Consider the following 7315-nt stretch of genomic DNA (forward strand, 5'->3'; position numbering starts at 1 on the left):
TCCAAATTGAGCAGCAATAAAAATTATTTATGTTTCCCACAGACACGATTATAAAAGAGATAAGCATATTTTAGATCTTTATTAATTATTATAATCTTTAAATAATTCTAAATTTATTGTTTATTGTTTAGCTTAAATATTATTTATTGCATATTAATGATTCTCCTGAAAAATGCCAAGGAGTAAAGCTCATTTAAAATAAAATATTTTCTCCCACTGAAAAATGTGGAATAACTTCAAATACAGGTGTCAGAATCTCTTCAGTCATGAGGAGGGAAGCCGTAGGAAAAGTGTGGACACGAACTCCAACAGACATTTGTCTGTCAAAGAGAAAAACAGTATATGAGACTCAGCTCCTCAGCAGCAAAGCAGTCCCTTAAGAGAAAATGTTGCCTTACAATTAGGATTCAGCCCCTCAAAGAACTCTTTGAGAGAAACCAAGATTGTGCCACAGAAATCCCTCAAATTGTTGAAATAAGCACTGAAAAGGTTGATTCTCGTGCTACCCCAGGAACAAGACTTGCACAAAGAGATTCCTATTCTCCACATGCTCCATGGGATGGAAAGAAAAAACATTCCTGTTCCACAAAGACCCAAAGTTCCTTGGATACTGATAGGAAGTTTGGTAGAACTCGAAGTGGACTTCAAAGGAGAGAGGCGCTATGGTGTAAGCTCTGTACACGACAGAGACAGTGTTTCCGGCAGAACCGAAGGCAGTTGCTCTCTGACACAGAGGTTGCAGGATACTGTGGCCTTGTGTTTTCCCATGAGAACTTATGACAAGCCCTCAAAGCCTCTCTTTTTCAATAAAATAAAAAAATACATCTTTCTGAATTAATGCTTGAGAAATACCCCTTTCTGGCTGGCTCAGATTTAGCCCCAAAGTGGCACTTGCTTAAACAGCATATAGTTCCTGTGAGCCCACATTCAACATTTCTTGACACATTTGATCCATCTTTGGTTTCTACAGAAGATGAAGATAGGCTTAGGGTGAGAAGGCGGCTTAGTATTAAAGAAGGGGTTGATTCCCCTCCCAAGGCACAAATACATACATTTGAAGCCACTGCACAGGTTAATCCATTGTATAAACTGGGACCAAAGTTAGCTCCTGGAATGACTGAAATAAGTGGAGACAGTTCTGCAATTCCACAAGCTAACTGTGACTCGGAAGAGGATACAACCACCCTCCTGTGTTTGCAGTCCTGGAGGCAGAAGCAGCATCTTGTATCTGGAGATGTTAGCAGACAGGGAGCTTGGAAAGTCTACATGCCCATGTTAGTAGACAGGGAGCTTGGAAAGTCCACAACGGATTGATTACATACACTGCCTCGTGCCTGATCTGCTTCAGATTGCAGGGAATCCCTGTTACTGGGGAGTGATGGACAGAAGCCTGAAGGCACATTTTTGCTCAGGGACTGCGCAGCAGGACTACCTCTTCTCTGGGAGCTTCCGCTGCCACGACAGATCCCTGCATGCCCGAATTGGACAGTGGAATCACAACTTTAGTTTTGATGCACATGACCCGTGTGTATTTCACTCCTCTACTTTAACAGGACTTTTAGAACACTGTAAAGATCCCAGTTCTTGCGTGTGTTTTGAACCATTGCTTACCATACTGCTCAACAGGGCTTTTCCTTTTAGCCTGCAGTGTATCTGTCACGCAGGTGCACTACATATGATGGAATTGGTGGGCTCCCTTCACCATCAATGTTACAGGACTTTTTAAAAAGAGTATCATTATAAACAAAAAGTTAGATTTCGCTGGTTAGAAAGAGAACCAGTGAAGGCAAAGTAAACGCTCCTGTCCCCAAAGGGTACTAACTAGGTCTGTTTTCCTGTGCACCAGGGAGTACACCTACAGCAAGCACACGTGTCAGTGCTAGGTTTTTCCATACAGTGTGTAAGCTTAGTGTTACCGTCTGTCAGATGCAGGCTCTGTCACCTGTTCAGATAAACGTGGTGCCTCTTGTAACAACAGAGGATGGAGCCACAGGTGTTCAGTAAGACTACAAAAAACATTTTGCCGATTTAGCTAAGTTTGGTTTTAATGGCTGTAGTAACCAAGTGTGAAGCAACTCTGGGGCGTTTGCTATGAAGAATTCTATTTCTCACTGAAGAACAAACTATTAATATTGGATGAGTATTTCAACATTGTGACTAACGTTTGAAATTATTTTTTCTAAGAGTTTTTCTATAACCTTCCAAAAGTAGTGATGTTCGCAGTTACTATTATATAAATCAAGCTCTGGAAGTCCAAAAAATAAAAGACTGCCTTCCTTTTAGGAAAAAAAAAAATGCAATTGTCTGGCCATAAGGGAATAGTACATGCAGTTCACTTAAATGTTAATGTGATTTATAGTCTGATCCCTTTTCTCTTTTGCAAAAGGTACTGTTAAGTAAACCAGGTTTTCTAAACAGTCATTCCTAAAATTTCAGACTTATGAAGTAAGTAGTAGAATTTTATTTAAAGGCCTTAGGTATTAACTTTTTAATGAGTGCTTTTACGTAAAACAGATATTTGAATAGCTGCTGCAACGTGGTGTCTTGCATGTGATTTTTCCTTTAAGTTGACATGTGCAGTCTAATCGTTTCATAAAAGTGGGATCTTTTCCTGTGTCCTTCATGAGGTTGTGAACCACGAAGAAAGTGAAACTAGAAGATGCCCAAATACGTACAGTGGTTGCTAACATTGAGATTATTATTAAACTCTAATTAATAATTTAGATGGCAGTATTTATCTCTTTGTTGTAAACGCTTATAGGTGAATTGCTTAAGTATAATTTATAGAATTCCAATGCAGTTAATTCTTAATGGAAAATCTGAAACCTAAATTGCAGATTTAAAAGGTACTGTACAACCATTGTATCTGTAAATAACTTTAATTAGCACCTTTTTGTCACTTAGAATAATATGTAATTTTACTTCAGTGAGCTCTTTTGGAAGTTATATCAAGTTCTAGTATTTGTTTCTTAGTAATTGAACTGAATTTACAGTTTTGTCCTAGACATTTTGCACTAACGTAGCCAAATCCATTCCTGTGTCTTTTTGTTAATGTGTTCTGTACCACTGGTGAGTGCCCCATAATTTCCTTACCTGCTGCTACAGAATGTTATTTTACATCCCTATGGCTATTGCCAAGGCTACAAAAGAGAAAAGCTATCTTTGTATGCAACACTAACCCTTTGACTGCTAATGTCTGTTTCTGCTGTGCCTTGTTATGGTTGCTTTTTTGTGCTAATAAAAGTATGTTTGGTGTTCTCCTTGTAAAAAATAAAATAAGATAAAAATTTTCTTCCACTATCCTCAGCCCACTTTGGTCTCATCAGCTTCCTCACTGGCCTCCAATGCCCAGAGCTTCTTGAAGTGTTTCTCCTTTTCCTGTACAGCTAGGCAAACTCCGCCCATCTAGTAAGACCTGGCCCAAGCCCCATTGGTGTCCCGGTATGCTCTATAGGAAAGAGCCCTGAAATCAGCTAGTCTTGGAATCAAATTCAGGCTTCAATACCTAATTGCTATCTGGTTGTGGAGAGGCTAAGAAATATGACTAGATGCTTTCTTTCTTAGTTTTTTGCATAGAGTAAATGAGGATACTGCTTGCCTCTGAGATTTGTTTAGATGATTAAATTTTTAAAAAAGGAATATCAGAAAGTAAAACTAAGTTCTAGTTTTTTCTTCCTTCTTCTCCTTTCTTCAATTTGTTACCTGGAAAACCTAGTGCAGTATGATTCTTTCCATCTCTGATATCATATTAACTAGAACCACAAAATCTAGTACACAATCTGTGTCTATCTTTTTTTTTTACAAGCAAGTTTTGTTTCCCTAGCTGGACTAAGAAAGCTCTATGAAGGCAGGGAATATTTCCTGTGTCTCTTTATACCTCCTATAGAGCTTAGGACAATATTCAATGCATAATAGGAGACTTAGAAAATAGTTGTGTATTGATAGAAGGAATAAAATAAAATTTGTCCAATTAATCCTTTTCTTATTCAACTTCTAATGGAGAGTATAACTAGCAGAAGAAATCACTGAACAACAGGAAAGAAAGGAGCCTAGATCATCACACCCTTTCCTGCAGTCAGATTCCTGTACCCAATCTCACTCATAAGGAGAGAAATAAACAAATAGGGAAAATAGTTACATATATATCCATAGCTACCGATAGCAAGTTTTCCAGAAAAAGTCAAATTTCTTATTTACTAAGTTAGACTTTGCAGGTGAAAATTTCAATGATTTCTTTTCTTTGGAAGGTTCCTATTGTAATAGGCACAGGTTTCCCAAGTACAAGGAGAAGGCAATGCACACAGGTCTCTAGGTTGAACTGTGAGCCTCTCTGAATCACCTCTCCAGCCACAGAGATTACCAGAAGTCTTGGAACTAGGGGAAGCTTCCCTGGGATGTTTGCAAATGAATAATTGAGTGAATGAATAAATTAATTAGTCACAAACAACTATAAACCCAGAGATCAATGTTTATGCCCTTGCAGGTTTTGATATCTCCTCCTCAGAATTGCCTAGTCCAGAAATACACAATTGTTGGCAGTAGCCTCTCCCCTGGGGAGCTCCACTAGAGAAAGTAGCTGCTCAGAGATACTTAACCTCTGTAAACAGAGCAACATGGTGCCTGTAACACCCAGGGGTTCCCTTGGATGCTGAGCTAGGCCAGCAGTGGCCCGTGGCAAAAATGTGAACAGAGAGGAATTACATTCTTAGTATTTTACCATCTTCCTTTTTTGTGGTTCTCTGCCCTTCCTCCCCTTCCTGCCTCAGGCTTCTGGTGCACCAAGCCACATACCCATCTAAGAACCAGTGTTCTATCCATCCCCCCAAAAGAAAGGAGAGGGGATAATGTTAGTACATTGAAGGCAGTGAAATGAGATGAGAGAGAAGGAAAGGGGATGGGAAGAACAGGGATCAATAAAGGGTACTAACATCTGTATTATTCAGACAATATTTTTTTCTTGGCATTTTTTTATACATTATCTCATTGAAGCCCCCCATAACATCATGGGATCAGTATTATTATGCCCAGAGAGGTTAAGGAAATTGCAGAAGCTCAGTTAGGGACAAAACACAGACCTCAAATTCAGGCGTGTCTAATTCCAAAGGCAAAGTCTTTCCATGACATTACACCAAGTAAATAGTTTGATTAATTTTTCAGATGATAATAGAGAACTGACTGAAATTAACATAAATACAGAATGGTGATAACATCTGACAGCAAATATAAATTATTTCTTATAGACTGAACCTACTGGATTACTTCTTCTGGGGTATACTTAAAAGCAAAGTTTTCTTCGGTGAAAGAGACACAAAAGGAAGCAATACATCACATATGCATGTTTGGGAATTGTTGGAAATGCTGCTTTAATGAAATACATTCCTCGCAACTTTGCACAGCACATTGAGCTATGTATTTTTAACAAGGGACGACACATTGAGTGTATCATGTCATGTCATTGAACACATCATGTGTTTTTTATATTATTCCATTTATCTTGTAAAATTACCGATGTTTCCAGACTTTATGGCCAGCCTATACTATCCAGGAATTAAGAGGTAATAATACCTTGAGCCCAAAGGAATAATTGAATGATTTTTAAGCAGCATGAGAGAGAAGCAGGATAGATATTTTTGGAGTAGCAAGAACTCCTAAAACCACACTACATGAGTGACCTGTTCTTCCTCCATTTAAGATGGGATTGATTCTGGGCCACTTTTTACCTTACATGACTCAAAAGGTCTGACTCTATTGTCATGTCATGCCAGATTTCTCTGCAGGACGGGGACCTTGGAAATCAGTGAGTCCCTTATCCAAAGTCCCCGAATCCAAGCCCAGCAGAGAGTGGTGAGCCCTGTATTCTTTCTATGGACAAGTTTTGGATCACCTGAGGTGCTGCACTTGGATCACCCACTCTCTCTCTCTGCTACTACATCTCTGGCTTAATACTCTATGAAATAAAAAAATGGCAAAGACTAGTGAAATCAGGAATGAAGGAGTTAATTAAGCTGTGGTCCTTAGCACAAGTCTAAGACATCGATCTTATTGAATCTCAATAAATGCTTACAACTCATCACTACTAAGAAGCTAATTAGACATTTATTGCTTATGTAATTCTGAATTAATGGCATAGCAACAAGATTTATATCTCACATATTTGTTACACCTCAGCACTCTCTATTTTAATAATCAATTGATATTTCGTTAACATACATTAACTATCCTATTAAAACCAAATTAAATGCTATTCTGATTTGATTTTATAAAATAAATGCCGGCAACACTAATGAGGTGCAGGCCATTTAAATCACAACAGGACAGCTAAATTTGGGCCCTTCTGTTAAGTGAAGTAATTTCAGAGTGGAAAAAAAAATGAGGAGATGTGTTCCTTGAGTTGACAATTTCATAAATATTTCACAATTCAGTCATGATGGATTCTTAATCGACATCTCAAAAGACTAAAAGAAACTTTTAGAATATGCTTCATTTCTAATAAGGCTGTGCTAAATATGCCTTTAAAAAAACACTCTTGGCCTATGTTGTAAGGTAATTGATTTTGAGATGAGCAAGATGGTGTTGCTTCATGAGAGGAATTCAGTTCAGTCTCCACTTTTCTGGCCAAAGTACTTCTGAAACAAACTAAATTTCCTCAAACAGTTAAGTATTTCTCTTTGGGTGGGGAACTAGATTTTGTTTCACCAAGGGAATGGAATTTAAAAATAAATTACACAATAGACATTCATTTATTTAACAATAGTTGAGTACTTGCCATGTCCCAAGCTGAATAGAATATGCTGCTATCTCATAGGAACAAATATTTGAAGCCTATTTCACTTGCTGTGACGGATTATATGAGAAATCAAAAAAAGCATGAGGAGTGAGATCTGCCCTCAAGAAGTTTACAATCTTATTAGGGAGAAAAGTCACAAGCATGTGAAAATTACCTGCAGCTCATGCATGGACAGTCTAAACTCACTTCGTGTGAGTAAGGTCACTGTGTAGCCCAAGTGTCTTATAAATTGCCTGACATGGAAAACATGCTTAATAAACACTTGTTGAATAACTGAAAGTCTCTTTGACACAATGGACTTGTGATTCTCTTGACTCAAAGCCTCACCCAGAAGGACACCATGTGAAGTTCATTCTTCCACAATTGCAGATTCCTAGTCATACACACCAAAAGGAAAGTTAGAATAGTTGGCAGTGGTATCTAGGTGCTAACAATAGTCAAAATAGTGGTTTCAACCATGGGTCTTGGCAAACAACTGCACTGGCAACTCTTTACTTACGTGCTGCCAAATTATGATTGACATGTAGA

At 38.2% G+C, this 7315-nt stretch overlaps 1 pseudogene; it reads left to right on the forward strand.

Moving 5' to 3' along the window:
* Positions 1–223: 223 nt before the first annotated feature.
* LOC138376450 (suppressor of cytokine signaling 5-like) lies at positions 224–1795 on the forward strand (annotated as a pseudogene).
* The last annotated feature ends 5520 nt before the right edge of the window (positions 1796–7315 follow it).

The sequence above is a fragment of the Eulemur rufifrons genome, chromosome 28, assembly GCF_041146395.1.
Source record: "Eulemur rufifrons isolate Redbay chromosome 28, OSU_ERuf_1, whole genome shotgun sequence".
NCBI classification, from domain to species: Eukaryota; Metazoa; Chordata; class Mammalia; order Primates; family Lemuridae; genus Eulemur; species Eulemur rufifrons.